Source organism: Engystomops pustulosus, chromosome 3, assembly GCF_040894005.1.
Source record: "Engystomops pustulosus chromosome 3, aEngPut4.maternal, whole genome shotgun sequence".
In the NCBI taxonomy this organism is placed as follows: Eukaryota; Metazoa; Chordata; class Amphibia; order Anura; family Leptodactylidae; genus Engystomops; species Engystomops pustulosus.
The window spans coordinates 88,527,830-88,546,986 of record NC_092413.1 but is presented as its reverse complement, the minus strand read 5'-3'; the positions used below and the strand labels follow the sequence as shown (position 1 = coordinate 88,546,986).

Genomic DNA, 19,157 nt, shown 5'->3' with positions numbered 1-19,157 from the left:
TTTGCTTTACCCACTAACATTAACATGTACCTAATGTATGTATCTGATCACATAAATTCACAGCATGCCTCCATGGTGGATGGGAAGAAGTAGAAGTCCATGAAGGCTTGCTGTGAATTCAAATGATTAGATACATACATGAGGTACATGTTAATGTTATTGGGTAAAGGACCTTAGATTACCCTGATCATCCTGGTCACATGACATGAACTGAATGGTAGGCAGCATATGGCATGAAGAAGAGTAAATGGGAGTGGCTGAATGAGCTGGACACTCACCTTATGAAGCCAGGTATTATACAATGTTGATTTAATGGGGATGTGAGGGAAACAATTTTAGCTTAAAGAAGGGTGGCATTTAGTTAATAGGGTTCTATGGGAACCTGTAACTAGCTGTATTTGTGAAAAATGTGGTGATAGGTTCCCTTTAAACTTGTTTACAATGGATACTATATGGGAAGGAACTTTTCTCCTTTTCCTTTACTTGCCTTATTTACAAACCAAAGCAGTTTTAGTTATCTATTTTCTATTAGATTATATGTATAGGACCAAGTTATTGTCATTTTTAAACTAGGCATTACTGGAAGTGCACATTACACGTAGTACTGAATACAATACTAAGTGATGTTCTAGACACACACTGAGGCATCGGGGCACATGACTATGTAACAGACATAACATCAGCTCAAAGTCATTCTTAAAATACATTTTGTCCTCTTGTATTTAGAAATGTGACTCTGCTGCAGCTTCTCCAGTCTGTTGTTTTTGACACATTTGGTGCTTTGTATTCAGAAGTCGATAGTCTTGTGAAACGTAGGTAGCCCCCCTCCTCCCATAGACATACAAAGAACAGGTCTGTTTAGTAGGTAGATCATGAAAATGTGGTAAATGAATAATCTGTTGGGCAAGGTCCCAAGTTACTTACTCACTAGGATGCAAATGATTCCCCTGATCTGTCTGAAACAAGATTAGTTTCTGCCAGCCTTCACAAAATCTGCATTGTTGCTCTACTTTGTGGACGTCAGCATGTGAGCAGCAGCTGTGAGTAAGAGTGTAATGTGGATGTGATAGGATCTCATGCTTGTGCAAGTCTCATCTCGTTCCTCATTTCCAACCACTTCCTGGGGTTTTCTCAGGTAATGGCAATGATTCAGAACATTTTACATCAGCAATTTATGTGCTCCAAACTCAGGAAGTAAAATTACAAAACATTGCTAAATCCTCAAGGAACCATACACATATAATAAAATACTGACTAGTTATTGTCCGCCACCCCCACCCCCATAGATTGAGGGGTATTGCTGAAATTGCCCACAGTGGAAGTGAAATATAGATCAAGACAGAGGTATTTATTTGGGACTGAATGTACTAGTATGTTTAGCGCTGTATGCAGGGCAATTTATGATACTACTTGTATCGGCTGTCTTTGTTTACTATGTGCCTGGATAAATACTTATAGAACTAGAGATTCAACATATTTCACCAGTGGCTGTAGAAAACAAATGAACTAGCTGAAGCTTTATAGTTTTTATATAGTTTGGAAACCAAAGCCAGGTGTGGATCATGGCAGGAGAGAAAGTATTCAAGTATGAGAAAAAAAAGTTGCAGAAATTAGGAAATACACAAGTCTCTTCAGTTGCTGTCTGCAAATTTGCAGTCCCTGCTGAGCTGGAAGTTGGTGCTTTAACTAAATGCACTTTTCTGCTTCATAATACTGGATTGTTTTAAGTTGTCTGAAGGGTTACGATCGGTCCCTTTTTCTTATAAGTATTACCTAATGGTTCAACTTCGTTTGGTTACTATGTAGTTGGATTTCCATTTGCACGAATTGAGACTATTATTGATGAATCAAAGCTGAACAGTTTGGAAATAGTACCACTTTAGAGAGGGCTGGGGTGTTGGTAAGCCATACTTCCGACTCCTCAATTTCCCGAACTTTGACTCCGACTCCAGCTCCAGTCACCGACTCCATTACTCCAACTCCACAGTCCTGTTTTCCTGGTCACTCTAGCAGTGCTTGAGATAAATACAGCCATTCCTTTGCAGTCCCCTTTTCTTCTAATCTGCAGCAGAGGAGCTTCACCACAGAGCATGTACATAAAGTGTAGCACATATTCATCTCAACTAAAAGGGGGATCACACGTGGCACAAGCCACGCCACATCAAGCAATGAGTTAATTTGCTGACAGAATCCAATAAGAACTTTCATAACTGATGTAACATAACTGATGGCGTATCATTGGTTGAGGAGGCCGGGTAGTGATGAGTACAGCTGATAAGTTTTAACTGCTCCTGGGTACTTTCCTGCTGCTCCGGGGTCCTTTCCAGCTCTGTGTCCTGATTCCTGACACTGGATATATCCGTCAAGGTCTAGACTAAGGAGAGGACCCAGGAGAGAGGACCCAGGAGTGCTCCTGGCACTGTTCTGCTCAGGGTCCTGATTCTGAAGGAGACAAGAAGCTGCGGTGTGGTGCAGGGAGGAGAAGAAGAGCCAAGAAAGGAAAGGATTTGTTTTTTGTCTCCTCTGGGGTCTACAGTATTATCAGTTTTATGCTCTAGGCTTCTCCAGTATTGTCTCCTATTGGGTCTCCAGTATTATGATCTGCTATGTGCACCACAGTACTATTATCTGCTTTGAGGTCTGCACTGTTATTGTTTGCTCTGAATGCAGTATTTGGTTTCTGGGGTGGTATTTAGTGCTGTACTGTGGCATTTATAAATTCTGGGGTGACATTTTGAGCTGTACGGTGGTTGTTGGTGTATCTAGGGTGCTGGTTACTGATGTGGCCCCTTAAAGTTGAGCAGTATGGCCCCTGGACCAATTAATGTTGCTCACCGCTGGCCTTATCCCTAAGAACATGGATAGAACAAACATTTCAAGGAAATTTAGACATTTTTACAATTTATTATATGTTTGTGGAGTTGGAGTCGGTCCATTTTATCACAACTCCGACTCCACCAAAATTGTCACCGACTTCAACTCCACAACCCATACTTCAGATCACTTAAGTATGTAAATAAAAACCTACCCCAGACCTGGTACTTTTTGATACTTTCTGCAAAGGAAAAGCAACCAAATGGAACCAATCCAAAGTGATCTACTTCCATCCAGTGTAAAAATAGGCTATTGTGTCACATAGCCAAAATGCTTATCTCTGCTAGCTGTCATCAAGGAGAATCTGGTACTTTCTACAGTGGAGAAGCCACCGAAAGGCAGGTTGAACCGTACCAAACCGAGCCGACCCAGTACAATGCGATGGAAGAGTGGTTTCTATGAATCTGAAATCTCAGTGAGCTTCTGTTTATTTTGCTAGAAAGATGGATTTTAGCCATGATGGAGAATTAACTGCTATTAAGGTATCCCAAAAGTTTCTTGTTTTAACTTTTACTATTAATTTATGCAAATTTTGTTTGTGGCCCTCCAAGGACAGGCACTACTTCTCTTTTTCTAAATAACTCCTGGTTTTACCAAATGTGAATAGTTTACATTTTATGCTATAGCTACTATAGCTTCTTTAATAACTGTAACCCATTGTTAAAATTTTAATACTTAAACCTGTATATTTTTCTATGCTGCATGTATGTCTGCCCACATATCACAGGAAGGAAAAATATTGCATCTTGCAGAGTGACCTTCCTCTGCATTGTTAAATTATGCAACACATTATTCTGACATCTTGGCATCTGGCCACACCAGCTACATTAGAAGGAAGAACACCGGTTCTTGTTGTACACTTTTCCTATGAGGCTGTCAGATTAGCTGTAGGGGCTGGTGATACAAAGTGGACAGATGAAAAAGATTCACTGATGCTAACAGTTAATACTGAACTCAGTGACAGGTTTCATCCTTTTCATGGAGACATTTAGATACAGTATATGTCTTGTCCTGTGTGACATATACAAATCATTGCGGTATTATCTATCTAATACAAGATGACAAACAGCTTGGCGCTTTAACCTTGTTTAGTATCCAGTAAGCTAATAGGTGAGATGTACAGAACAGTTTTCCTTTTAAAAGATATTGCAGAGCTGGGTTTATCATTTCCTCTTTTGGGCTATTTTGTCAATACCATTATGCTGTTTTATGTAACATGCTCTGCTTTTATGTTACTAGCTGAAAAGGTTAGAAGGGCAATATGAATGGGGTGTAATGAGAGGGCATTAGGTATTGGGGAGAACTGAGGTAAGTATATTAGTCCGTCCCTCTAAAAACGTTCTAATTTCTCATGTGACCCCATGGAAAAAATTAATTGCCCACCCCTGGCGGGAACTTTCCTGGCGCTTCTGCTGAACGTATACATAAAACATGATATGGATGTAGCCTAAAATTGGTATTAGACATCGGCATCTTCAATAAATTTAACATGAAAAAATCCCCCATCCCCTATATTATCCCCTGGGCTATTTAGCTTAACTTTTACTTTTGACACCATCTTATTTCTTTAATTTAATGAAAATGCCATTTCTGTATTTAATATTTTCTATTCTTACATCATTCCTAGTGGGTGCTTTATCCTGTTACTAAAAAAAAGAAAGAAAAGCTGTTTTTTCCTCTTGCTCACCAAATGCGAATCAAATTGCAGGTGACAGGAAGCGGCAGGAGGAAGCCTTTACTGTTGTTTGTGTATTATATGGCTGGCTGCCATTTTTGATAGGGGATTTCAGTTTTGCACACCCAAAGTCTGCTGGCCGGCTGACCTTACACCAGATAGGAACTAGAGGCTTAAGGTCAGTTGCAACAGGACATTCACATGCATTCTATTGTTAAGTGGCATGCTTTACTTTCAGATAAAGGAAACCATATATATAACCTTACAAGCAATGCTTTAGGAGTAGGATACATATTTTAGAGCAGGAATTTATATTACTTTATATTATTAAGTTAATGTGTAATACAAGTTTTATTTCCATTTGTAAAATAGGCTTAAAAAAACAACAAAAAATATTTTGGCCCTTTTTTAAATAGGTTTTCACAAACCACGATTTTTCTGCTAGTGAAACAGTTAATGCTAAATTCTCTGAATATCTTGTGAAGGGGTTTATGTGCACTTTATTGGTGGTCTAGGGCATACCAAATATGCAAGCAGGTAAATACAGGACTGTGTGGAGGAATACCAGGGCTTTGCCCATTTGTTAAAGGGGTTTATTGTTATATATAACATTTTTGTGTTAAAAGGGACAGCTACAGTTAGATGATATCCGAGCGAAAACAGACATGTATCTAACAACTACAATACTGGACATTGGAAGTAGTTCCCTGCAGTAAGTAATGTAATGCACATTTGTGTTGTATCCTCAGGAAAAATAGTCCCAATTCCAATATATTTTCTTCTGTGGCTAGCATGTGAGAGAACTTAAAACAGATTAGGTTAAAGATTTAAGATATTTTCTAACACAACATAAAGCAGGAAACAAAAAGAAAACTTTTTTCTAATCCAAAGAACCGTCCTGGCTTTCTGGGGCTTTCAGCCCTGTCAGACTGGAAGCAGTGACATTGTGGATGTGACAGCTAAGAGCGACAATCAATGAAAAGCACATGACTGCTGGATGGGCAGAACAGCCCAGTTGTCAAATTTGTAATGTACTTGGTGTCCCCTTTTTGGTCCAATGAGACCAGAGGGCTGGTGTTAAAGCGTGTTTGTGTTTTTGAGTTTTTTGCATATTGATCAGCAGGACATGTTGATCAAACATCAGCAAGACTCTGTTCTTCTGTGACTTGATCCCTCTGCTTCCTGTGGTTCCATCTTCGGAAATGCATCTTCAGCCAATGACTGGCCAAGGTGGCTCATTAGAAATGTCTTTAGATGAGTGACGCAATCTCTTTATTTTTCCATGCCTCTCCATTTGTATATTGGAGATTATGTAGATATTTTCACAGCTACAGGATAACTCAGAAATTGGAAAGATTTATTGTGAAATCTCTAAAAGAGAAATAAATGGCATGTTATCTTTATGATATAGTGGTACATCTCTGCATCTACTTATCCCCATTATCCCCAGAGTAAATAACCCCACTTACTATATAGAACTTGTTATTCTCTACATGTGGCAGGTTCCAACATTTCTTATTTTGTTAGCATACATTATGATATTCTTCGCCAAAAGGAATATGGAATTACTATGGAAACGCTGACATTCTTACAGGGTTTGTTCTGTTGTCTTGGAGAAAATATTTAGTTGTCTACATCTGTAAATCAGAAATTTGTTATTGTCACAGATACTTTAAATAAAGCTTTTTTTTTTAACACAGTGTTCAATATTAGTAACCATAACCTTCATGATCTTGATGAAAATGAGATCTTCTCTGTAACCATGCCAGCTGCAGACTATAGGGGAAATGTATCTAAGAACAGAACTGTTCTAGTAGCCCATGGCAAACAATCAGAGCTCAGATTTCATTTTCTCCCAGCTGGTATTAAAATGAAAGGTGAACTCTGATTGGTTACCATGAGCAACTACAACAGTTTTGCTCTCATACACTTCTGATAAATCTCCCCCTATGTGTGACTGTCTAGGGTTCATCCAAATAACCGCTTACATACTTTTCTATTTAAAGTTACATTTTTGTATTTTGTAAATACATTTTATATTGTAGTAAAAATGTAGTTTTATAAAATGAATGATCCAATTATAAAAAAAAATCTGAGACTGCAGGATACAGTAGGATACAGTAAAATAGTCTTACACAATATGATGAGATGCAATAGGAAGTTTGCATTGGCTCTGACCTCCTCCTATTTCTAGATTAAAATGAAGGTGTTTTCCGACATGGGAGATTGAAACTAAAATTGGAAGGTGAACAGAAGGTTTTCTGTTTACGTCTCATCCCCATTGACTGCAGCATATGGAAAATTACCTTCCATTACAAATGTTATTAATAGAGGAAAAGAGGCAAACTGATGCGCTTTTTAATAAGGGAAGGTGGTACAGGGCCTGCTGAACACGGATGTGAACTTAACCTTAAGAGCATTGCAGGACCTGTGTGTTGTATGTTGTCCAGTGACTTTTTAAGAAACCTAATTTGGTTGTAAAGAAGAAAAATAACTTAATCAAAGATAAGTCGCGACCAACGAAAGATGCATCGGTTTTTATATAAGGTCACAGGTTACAGCACAAATAACATGAAGCTCACCTTCTCTCACCTGGAATAGGTCACCATGTAGCCCTCAGAAATCCATGTACAATCAGCATAAACTACCTTTTACAGATCAAGGAATTTTGCTGCAGTGTATTAATAGCGCTGAATTTCCCCACTACAAAATGCTTACAATAAAGAAGACCTGCAATTCTTTCTAGAAATATGCAAGGGATTGGTTTATAAATGGAAGAAAATGGAAGCTTGATCTGTATTGCAGATGTTTCCGTTTGGTTCCTGCATATTTATAGTCTACCATTTCACATGTAAAAAATGGATTATTTCAGTGGGTGAGTACATATTTTGTATTGTGTTAGAACTTGACGTACGTCTTTAGAAGGGTTTTTGGCAGTGCCAGTGTATTCGGAATACTTTGGGTATTAATAAATTGGTCACTGGAAGGAGATCAGGGGCATGCTGGGAGAATGCTACAAACTGAGGAGTCTAAGGAAAACTACTATTAGTACTACAGGCGGTCCCCTACTTAAGAACACTCGACTTACATACGACCCATAGTTACAAACGGACCTCTGGATATTGTTAATTTATTGTACTTTAGTCCTAGGCTACAATGATCAGCTATAACAGATATCAGAGGTGTCTGTAATGAAGCTTTATTGTTAATATTGATTCTTATGACAACCCAACATTTTTAAAATCCAATTGTCACAGAGACCAAAAAAGTTCTTATTAAAAGTACTTTATTACAATGATAAAGTATACAGTTCCGACTTACATACAAACTCAACTTAAGAACAAACCTACAGACCCCATCTTGTATGTAACCCGGGGACTGCCTGTATTATTCAGTAGTCAAAATATACATGTATTGCATATAAATGCAGTTCAACATCCATTCATCCATATGCATTCTCCTGTGTGTAGAAAACTACGTAAAACTTTTCACTATACATTGCTATATAATTATATGTAATATAAGGCTTCGGTGCTCAGAGACCCCAAGGATCTGTGTAATAGACTGTTATTTCTGTATGTGTCTTTTTCTGTATGGATCTATATAACATAAATTAGTATCCTAAGTTCGCTCATAGATACATAAAATGGCAATACATTATGAGTAGAGATGAGCGAGTATACTCGTCCGAGCTTGATGCTCGTTCGAGTATTAAGGTACTCGAAACGGCTCGCTGCTCGGACGAGTATTTCCCCTGCTCGAGATCGAGCATTTAATTAAAAAAACACAGTGAAGAACAATGAAGAATAGAATAAAAACAGTGAACACAGTGAACACAGGATCATTTAAGTGAAAAACACAGTGAAAAACACAGTGAAGAATAGATTACAGATGTTCGGCACATCTGCTTACTTGTCGGAAGATACGCGCGGAACGGTGCGAACAAAATAGTATGTGAAGAACAATATATATGTGTGAAGAACACATTGAAGAACACGGTGAGCAGGACAGAGACAACGGGGAGCAGCACAGAGACACCGGGGAGCAGCACGGAGACATGGGGCAGCGGCAGCACGGAGACATGGGGCAGCGGCAGCACGGAGACATGGGGCAGCAGCAGCACGGAGACATGGGGCAGCGGCACGGAGACATCAGGGAGCGGCACGGAGACATCGGGGAGCGGCACGGAGACATCGGGGAGCGGCACGGAGACATCGGGCAGTGGCACGGAGACATCGGGCAGCGGCACGGAGACATTGGGGCACGGAGACATTGGGGCACGGAGACATTGGGGCACGGAGACATTGGGGCACGGAGACATCGGGGAGCGGCACGGAGACATCGGGGAGCGGCACGGAGACATCGGGGAGCGGCACGGAGACATCGGGCAGCGGCACGGAGCGGCACGGAGACATCGGGGCACGGAGACCTCGGGGCACGGAGACATCGGGGAGCGGCACGGAGACATCGGGGAGCGGCACGGAGACATCGGGCAGCTGCACGGAGACATCGGGGAGACTTCAGTGGAAGAAGAGCAGCGGATCCCGGGACAGCGTATCTCCCGACAAGTAAGCAGATGTGCCGAACATCTGCAATCTATTCTTCACTGTGTTTTTCACTTAAATGATCCTGTGTTCACTGTGTTCACTGTTTTTATTCTATTCTTCACTGTTCTTCACATCTGCTAACTTGTCGGGAGATAATATACGCGCGGAACAGTGAAGAATAGATTGCAGATGTTTGCATACATCTGCTAACTTATCAGAAGACATTCTTTTTCAATTAATTAACACATTTTATTCCCGAACCATGGTCCCTTTGAAAAATGCTCGAGTCCCCCATTGACTTCAATGGGGCTCGTTATTCGAGACGAGCACTCGAGCATCTGGAAAAGTTTGTCTCGAATAACGAGCACTCGAGCATTTTAGTGCTCGCTCATCTCTAATTATGAGCTCTACCATACATTATGCTAGTGTTCTATATTGCCCATAGGTAGGGCTGTATTTCCAACTAGGCTCTTAAAGGGGTTGTCCACTTTCAACCAATAATTGATTGTTCACTTCTATGTTTACTTCCAGTGGATAGAAGATAGAGTTATCAGAGGCGTGTGATAATGCACCTGCGTGCATTTCCATCCACTGGAAGTAAACATAGATGCTTTCTTTTGCAGGACAGCGAGCAGAGATCTTCAAAACTGTAAGGAATTGATACAGGAAGTAAATTGTATAACTATTCGCACAAACCATATCAATTATTTGCTGAAAGTGGACAACTTCTTTAAGGGATTGCATCCAAGGTCATCCAGTGTAAGAGGGGCAACCTCAGGAGCATGATTTTGTTTCTCATTTATTTTTATTTTATAGTTGGTAAGATTACTACCATAGAATGAAGGTATCATAAACTAAGGGAGAGGTGGCCCAAAGAGTCTTTAGGAGTGGAGGCAGAGGAATGTTATGTATGGGAACATAAGGGAGTGGTAGTCTATAGAAGTGTGGACAGAGAGGTTAATGGTCTATTGAAGGGCACAGGGCAGTCATAATGTATAGAAACAAAAGGGAGTGGTAGTCTTGCAGGGCACAGTGGTGTCATAATGTACGGGATGTAGGGTTGTAATATAGAAAACTATATGTGTGAAAAAAATATCAGAAAGCGCTGATATAGTGTAGTAAATTTAGAACATTTGTTTTTCTAAATAGAAAATAGGTTTATGCTCACCGTTTTTGGTTGTGTCTCTTTCACAACCAGCTTTAACAGCTTAGTAATCCATCCACAGGGCATAAGTCACCCAATGTTGCAGGCCCAGAGGGTATAATTCGGAAATATAAGCACGTAGCTTATAAAAAAAAATATACTCCACTGCTAGGCGGTGAACAGTATAAGTTTTATTTTTTATAAAAACCTGTTCATAAAATGTGATTGATATATTCAATCAAAACCATATTGGTAATTTCAAAGTGGAGACACGTTTTGTAGCCCAAATATGGACTGATGGGGAGCTCGGTTCGGACTATGAAACGTGTATCCACTTTGGATGAAATTAATTAAATTCTTTATTTTAATCATGTTTTATGAACATCCCAATACACATGCCAACCACTGCAGAACATCCAAATAAACGCGCCAACTGCTGCTGAACCCCCCAATACACACGGCAGCCGCCGCAGAACATCCCAATACACACGCCAGCTGCTGCAGAACCTCCTAATACACACGCCAGCCGCCACAGAACATGCCAATACACACCCCAACCACTGCAGAACATCCCAATACACACGCCAGCTGCTGCAGAACTTCCCAAAATACATGCCAACCGCTAAAGAACCTCCCATTACACACACCAGCTGCTGCAGAACCTCATAATGCACACGCCAGCCGCCGCACAACATCCCAATACACATGCCAACCACTGCAGAACATCCCAATACACATGCCAGCCGCCGCAGAACATCCCAATACACACGCCAACCACTGAAGAATCTCCCAATACACACGCCAGCCGCCACAGAACATCCCAATACACTCGCCAAGCACTGCAGAACATTATAATACACATTTATTAAAGGGTCTGCGCCAGTTTTCTTAGTCATACCGTGCGGCACATTTATTACTGACGTGCACCACAATTTTGTCTTGGTTCCTAGCTATTACGTCTCAGCTGCTGCAGAACCTCACATTAATGTAGAAATGCAGTGGTGTGGGAATGATGCAGAGGGGTCTCAGGAGAGCTTCATAGCTGCTCCTGTACACAGGACACTAAGGGGTTAAGACACAGTGTGAGGAGACACTGGGGGGAGGTAGGACTATCTCTGGCTGATTCAGGCTGCTGACTCCTTCTCCTCAGGTGCTGGACATTCTCTTCTGTATGAGTCTCCCATGCTGCTGACATCCAGCACTGGGATTGGCTGCAGGCAGACAGTCTCCCCCCCCCCCCCTCTCTCTCACAGGCTGCTGCAAGGTGCCCGCCCCTGAATTAACCCTGCGTACCCCTGTGCTGCTCTGTCAATTACATCCAGGGGCATAACTACAGCCGGGGGCGAAACAGGGACCCCGGACATACGACCGAACAAGGGTCCTTGTCCTTGGAAGGCAACGTAGTAGCTGCCACGGCTGTAGTTACGCCCCTGAATAGGAGCCCTGGCTGCGAGCCAGATGCGGCCATTAAAAGAGCCACATGTGGGTTCCCGACCTTTGGTATAGAGTATAGAGAACACAAGTGGGTGAGGGAAGGTTGTAGTCTAGTTTATTACTTTATCTTTTATTAACACTGACTAAATATTATAATAATATATTTATAGAACAAACAAATCCTGAGAATTGTTCACTATAAACGGTCCCTTACTGGGGTTGTGTGCTAGGACAGTGTGATCCCTAGGCATGACCCTGCCAAACGAAGATAAAAGGTATAAAAGGTAAAGATATAAGGAATCTATAGAGAAATATAACTAGAGGGAATTGGGAATCTTCATAATCTATTGCATCATGAGATATTTCTTATTTCTTAAGGACACCCGACTTACAGACAACCCATAGTTACAGACAGACCCCTCTGCCCACTGTGACCTCTGGTGAAGCTCTCTGGATGCTTTACTATAGTCCCAAGCTGCAATAATCAGCTGTAAGATGTCTGTAATGAAGCTTTATTGATAATTCTTGGTCCAATTACACCAAAAATTTTGAAACTCCAATTGTCACTGGGGAAAAAGAAAAAAAATTGTCTAGAACTTCCATTATAAAATATACAGTTTCGACTTACATACAAATTCAACTTAAGAACAAACCTCCAGACCCTATCTTGTATGTAACCCGGGGACTGCCTGTATATGGAATTACCATAGTGTCATGAAGAAGCAGTTTAATTCTGCTTATTAAAGATAGAATAAAGGTACTGTAACCTACACAGTGAGTACTTATTCCAAGTAGTGTGTATGTGGTAGGAAATACTAAAACATACTGACCTAGAGTTAAAAGCAGAATGATTACATTGCCAGCATAATGATCTCACCGAGATCCGCGGCGCTGCCAAGATGTTACTGATAAGCAGAAGCCATGTCTGACCTTGGATTATTTGTACCTGACTTGGCACTTGCTTTGAGGGGGTTAAGACCCAATCAAATTGTGTTATGGGTTTTTCTGCAAAACTATCCAATTTTTGCATGTGTTATTGCTATGCACTGGATAACATGGCCCCATTAAATTGTCATTTATCAGTACAGTATGGATTTATAGTACTCAGGGATAGTGATCACTATATGTGATAGGTAAAGCCTATCACATATAAAGGTAATACTGATACATTTTTGGTACTGAAATTAGTAGTTGTTTGATCTTTGAATAAAAATATTAGCTAGCCAGTACTCCATATGGAAAGACGCTCCAGGACTAAGTTCCAGTATGTTTAGGGGCACAACTTGAATGGTTATGTACAAACGTCAATTTATTAAAAAATCTCTAGGAGGAAAAAAGTTAAGAGCCTTAAAGACCACTTTGCCTCATGTTTTTTGTAATTGTGTGTAAGTGTGGGGGGCAGGATATTAGGTAATTTACCAACATGCATCTATTAAAAGTTCTTCACTGCTTTCATGATTTGTGAAGTGAGGCCTCCTGTCTCTTACCTCATCAGCCAGACATTCCTGTCCATAAAATGGCAGCAGATGGAGGGTCATGTGATCTCTAACTGGCGATTCTTCATGGACTGTTAGAGATCACATGACCCTCTGAAGCCATTTTATGGACACAAATGTCTGGCTGATGAGGTAAAAGACAGGAGTATTCACTTTACATATCAAGAAAGCAGAGCAGAACATCTAATAGATGTATATTGGTAAATTACCTAATATCCTGCCCCCCCCAACACACACTTACACACACATTACAAAAAACATGAGGTAAAGTGGCCAACCCCTTTAACAAATGACTAGTCTTAAAGTCAAAGTAAATACAAGGGTTTGCTGAAATGGACTTGTCAAGAGATATGTCAGATTCTGTAATTGTGGATATGTTGTAGAAGTGGGTATACCCAATCAGTACAGTATCGGGTAACCTCAGGGACACAGTGGTCACAAGTTGCTGCTGAATAATGGGAAAACGCTGCCCATCCTGGAAGGTAAAAGATGATCAAACATGAGGGGAACATTTCTAATTCTCAGCTACACTACAGATTGATTGATTGAAAAAGTCACCATTCTTACTATATGAAATGATAGATAACAATTGTCATACAATTCATAGCTACAGATCCTTATAATATTAATCTTGCCAGGGCAGTTTAAGACATTGGGGGTCATTTACTATGGGCCCGATTCGCGTTTTCCCGACATGTTACCCGAATATTTCCGATTTGCGCCGATTTCCCCTGAATTGCCCCAGGATTTTGGCGCATCGGTGCTGGCACGCGACAGAAATCGGGGGCGTGGCCGAACGAAAACCCGACGGATTCGGAAAAAACGCAGCATTTAAAACAAAAAATCTGTTGCGGAGCTTGCACTTACCTTCACTCAGCCCGAGCCAGTGAACTTCAGCGCATTCTGATGCTTTTCAGCGCAGCAGCGCCACCTGGTGGACGGCGGAGGAACTACCTTAATAAATCCCGGCCGGACCCGAATCCAGTGCATAGAACGTAAGTAAATCTGCCCCATTAAATGTGCCCATTAAGTGGTTGCAATGGACAACATGCTCCTGTTTTGTGTTATACAGTTACCCCCACTCATCTTGTGCAGATATCCCTGTGATCTTAGCATGAGCTTCAATCTCGCTCAGATTATGGATTGGCCAATGTATAGAATGTTGGAGTCTCCAGAGCAATTAACTTTCAGCAAGAAGCTGTATTTTAAACACCTTTCCAATTTGCCAAAGTGATATCCTTCATGTTCTGATTTCATTAACACGTTTGTTCTGTGACAGCAGCTTGTCTTGCATTTAATGTTATTTTAAGTGAAAAGTGATTAACACATTGAAGAAGATTGTAGCACGCCGCAATGTCACCAAGGGTGAACCGTCACTGCTAAGATATTACGTAGGTGCAAGAGTAACAACATTCCCAACACCTTTAGAAAGAGTCAGGAATAAGGATCATACAGAGAAAATACAACAAAACAAAATGAACAAACCATTTAAAAAAACGAAACCTGGCTTCACGGCAGGTAACCGCCTAGTTAGAAGGCATCTGATACCACCACTACCACCTCCCAAATGGCACCTGTATACAGTGATATATCAGTTAGAAATGCAAAAGATTTGCTATAGAGGTCGACAAGCCCTCTTCTGTACCTTCATGGGCCTCTAATTACATCTTTTACAGAGGTTATCCCAGATTCACCATTAAAATACCACCACAGGATCGGCCATAAGTGTTCAATGCAGAGCCAGATTTCGTCCTTGACATCAATCAGCTCATAGGAAATACAGGACATCCAGAAAGAACCAATTGGCCTTGTGCTCTGTGCAGTGGATGGAAGCCATAATTGCAACAGCAGCTCCTATTAAGAAGTTACTGCTTCCTCTATAATGCGGTGTGTCCGATGGAGTGACCCACAGGTTATCTTTATTTATTTCTAGTAGTTCTCCGAAACTTCAAATGTTTAAGTTGTTTCGTTTTACAATTGCTCAGTCTGCAAGTGTAATTTTAGAGCAACCATAAAGCAAGAAAAAAAGAAATGGATGAGATTGAATCATTAGAACTAGTCATTGGAGGTATGACACTTCTGGGAAAGTGACTTATTCCCTAAGTATTTGAGTATACAATTTCATGGGTTGAGTAGTGACACTGTGACTGATCAGTTTTACTTAGACGGTATTTTACACTTTGAGTGTAAATTTAGAATACATGAACATCTAACCACAAAATGAACCCAATATTTTATTCACATATGGGACTAAATTTGTATGTATAAATCACATAGTTTTTCTTTTTATTGTAAAACTGTCTGTATTAAGAATTATCTTCATGGCATTTTAAAAATTATGCTTTTTGATGTTATTTTAAAAGCCTGCAAAAATGACCACCAAAACACCAAAAAATAGTATATAGTATATAAATCAGTAAAGATTGTATATGAAAGTAGATTAGGTGCAGCACGGTGGCTCAGTGGTTAGTACTACAGCCTTGCAGCTGTAGGTCAACATCTGCAAAGAGTTTGTATGATCTTGCAGTGTTTGCGTGGGTTTGTATGTTCCCTCTGGGTCCTCCGGTTTCCTCCCACACTCCAAGACATACTGGAAAGTTGATTAGATTGTGACCCAATTGGGGACAGGTACTGATTTGGCAAGCTATGTGCAGCACAGCGTAATCTGTGTGCACTATATAAATAAAGAAATAGTTATTATTAAGTAGATCCATGGTGTTGTCTATAACTATCTACATATGGTTGTTAAAGATGGATGGAGGTTAAAGGGGTATTTCAGGAATCCGCATAATTCATATGCAAATGGGTCCTTAAAATATACGCTAATAAGTAATTAGTAGTTATTTAAAATTTTTCTCCCCTTAGCAGTAAAATGCTGATGAAATAGACTGTAATGAAGAATTAAAATGCTACGGGCCCTTTAATCATTCCATTGATTTCCTCCGAGCAGAGCAGACACAGGACAGAAAATGGCCACTGGTCACATGTCCACATCACATGTTCTGCAGCTGCCTGGGCAGGTCATGTGATCATCACTATGTTTGGCTGGAGTCGGTTGGTTGCAGTGCATCCAGTGTGACCAGTGTTGTGATAAGACATCATCTCAGTGAGGTCAGTTACACATCATTACTATGGTAACAGAGCAAGAAGATCTGTGACATCATCACTGGGAGCAGAAGAGAAGAGGGAGGAGGAGTTACTGAGAACTAAAGGATCATGAGACTTGTAGTTTCCAGTGGCAGACAAACTTTAGAGAGGCCATAAAATATTGTCAATCATAAAATCAAACAATTTAAGCTCCATTTTATGACTTGTGACATTGAGTTTAGTTGTATTTAATTATTTATAGCATTATGGGTTTTTGTGTCAGACATTCATTTTCCCGGAATACCCCTTTAAGTATAACAGCAAAATATGACATACCCAATGCAGCGCCCTTCCCATCCATTTGGTTTATTTTTATGCAAAGGAACTGCGGCACCTGTTTTCTTCTAATTATTACCGGTATGTCTGCTTTTTGTGGGGTATGTCAATCTCTATATAAAAATCTGTTCTGATCACTATAGAAAGAAGACACGGTAAAGATACATTTACACCAGAAGCTCTAATTTGTGTCAGGCACAGAACCGGATAAGAGTGGATAAAGATTAGGGACAATAGATATTTTTGGTAACTAGACAACCCCTTTAAAGCATGTCCATACATTGTCATGTACCACACTTGGGGCAGTATGTATGTATTACACTGTAAAGCCACAGTGTAGTAGCACAGCATATGTTAGAATTGAGCTTGTATTGAGCGTTACTTCAGAAGTGATAAAAATAGCCACTAAGCAGCCTTCAGAGCATCTCATGGTATATTCATTGTGTTTTTGCATGTAATATGGGAAGTGGTTTCATTTTTTCCACAGGATACCTCTTTTTGTATTTTAAGTTTTTCAGCCCACACATGTTGCTAGAGTTTCTGCTACTTGTGGTCAGACAGGATGTGTTCTTTGTACCTTCCACTATCACTACTCATGACTTGCCTGTCAAATTTAGAAGTCAGGGTTACATTTTATTTATTTGTGTGCAGTAAAGCACGGCGATTGAGATCACTTCTGCTTATTGATTCTTCAAATATCGGAACATACCTAGCTTTTTACAGTTATTGTGCAATTACCGTAGTTTTCAGAAAATGTCACAATTTTACTTTAAAATGAGTATTCCAGTATATTTCAAAATACATACATTATTCACCTGCTTAACCCCTTAAGGACGCAGCCATTTTGTAGCTTAAGGCTCAGCCCGATTTTTTGGATTCTGACTTGCGTCTCTTTATACGGTTATAACTTTTGAACACTGTTACTTATCAAAGCGATTCTGAGATTGTTTTTTCCCCACATGTTGTACTTCATTTTAGTGGTAAATTTTGGCTGATAAGTTTTGCATTTATTTACAAAAAAAAAGAAAATATGATAAATTTTTGGAAAAATTTGCCATTTTCGAAATTCAAAATCATTGCGTTTTCAGGCAGATCGATTTACCACCTAAATAAGTTGCTGAATAACATTTCCCATTTGTCTACTTTACATTTTCATAATTTCTGAAATGTCTGGATAATTTATTTTGACGTCACGCGGCTTACAAATAGAATAGCGCTTTTCCGGATTTTCAGAATTGACTATTTTGGGGATAAATACAGTTTGGAATGAAATTTTACATATTTAGCATCAAAACCCCCTATATAACCAACCCATTTTCAAATCTGCACCCCTCAAGCTATCAGAAACAGCTTTTACGAAGATTGTTAACCCCTTGAGATCTTCATAGTAATTGAATCAAAATGGAGGTGAAATTTAGAATGGTCATATTGTTCCCTTATACGTTCATTTAGCCCTAAAATTTACACATTTCCAAAAGATAAAAAGAGAAAACCCACCATACAATTTGTTCTGCAATTTCTCCTGAGTACAAAGACCCCCCACATGTGGCCGTTACTTGTTTTATGGGGGCACAGCGAGGTGCAGAAGGGAAGGAGGGCGCTGCAGCTGCCAGGATTTTAGTTTCCTCATTGGCCCCTTTTGAAGGCTATAAAATTTTCGCTTTTTCGTTATTGGGGCCATGTGATGCCATTTTTTTTGCGGGATGAGATGCTTTTTCCAATGTTACCATTTTGGGGTTTGTATCACCTATTGTTGAAAATTTAGGAACGTTTTTTGAGGACAGGAGTAGAAAAGCATCAATTCTGTACTGGATTTTTTACTTCTTTTTTTTTTGGTGTTCACCGTATAGACTAATAATCATGTTATCTTTATTCTATGGGTTGATACGATTACGGGGATACCAAACATGAATATATTTTCTTACGTTTTACTAAATTTGTCAAACAAAACCCTAATGTGGGGAAAAATCTATCATTTATGTATTGCCGTCTTCCAAGTGGCATAACGTTGTTACTTTTTTGGCTACGGAGCTGGTTGATGGCTTGTTTTTTGCGGGACATGTTGTACATTGCACCAGTATCATGTCGCAGTACATATGGTTTTTTGATCACATTTTATAGCATTTTTTGTGGGATTGAAAAGGTAAAAATCATAATTTTTGGAGGGTTTATAACAGTTTTTTTTTACGGCGTTTATCGTGCGGGTTCAATAATGATTTACTTTTATTCTACGGGTTGTTACGGACGCGGTGATACTATATATGTGGGGTTTGTGTTATGATTTAGACTTTTTTTTGAGTTATATGTCTCTTTATATGTTTTGGGGGTTTGGGGCATTTTTAGTGATTTATGACTTTATTTTTTTATTGAATAACTTTTTTTTTTACTTTTTCACTTTTATACCATGGGACATGAAGAAGCAATCATCTGATTGCTTCTTCATGATAATATTCTGCAATACTCATGTATTGCAGAGTATTATCAGTGTCAGCCTATACACTTGCATAGGCTGGCACTGTGCCAGTAAGATGACGTCACAGACGCCATCTTACTGGCAATTCTTG

General features: G+C 39.8%; 1 protein-coding gene and 1 long non-coding RNA gene across 4 annotated transcripts in view; one reads left to right on the top strand and one right to left on the bottom strand.

Annotated features, from left to right (window-relative positions):
- The window catches only part of HIVEP2 (HIVEP zinc finger 2), a 147,566-nt gene that overhangs the window by 62,929 nt on the left and 65,480 nt on the right, over positions 1 to 19,157 (top strand). The gene's annotated exons all lie outside the window — the stretch shown is intronic.
- LOC140120500 (uncharacterized) lies at positions 5,071 to 6,343 on the bottom strand. Its single transcript, XR_011853828.1, has 3 exons — positions 6,273 to 6,343; positions 6,019 to 6,186; positions 5,071 to 5,920 (listed from the first exon to the last, which is right to left on the bottom strand). It is a non-coding gene; the product is annotated as an uncharacterized lncRNA (long non-coding RNA).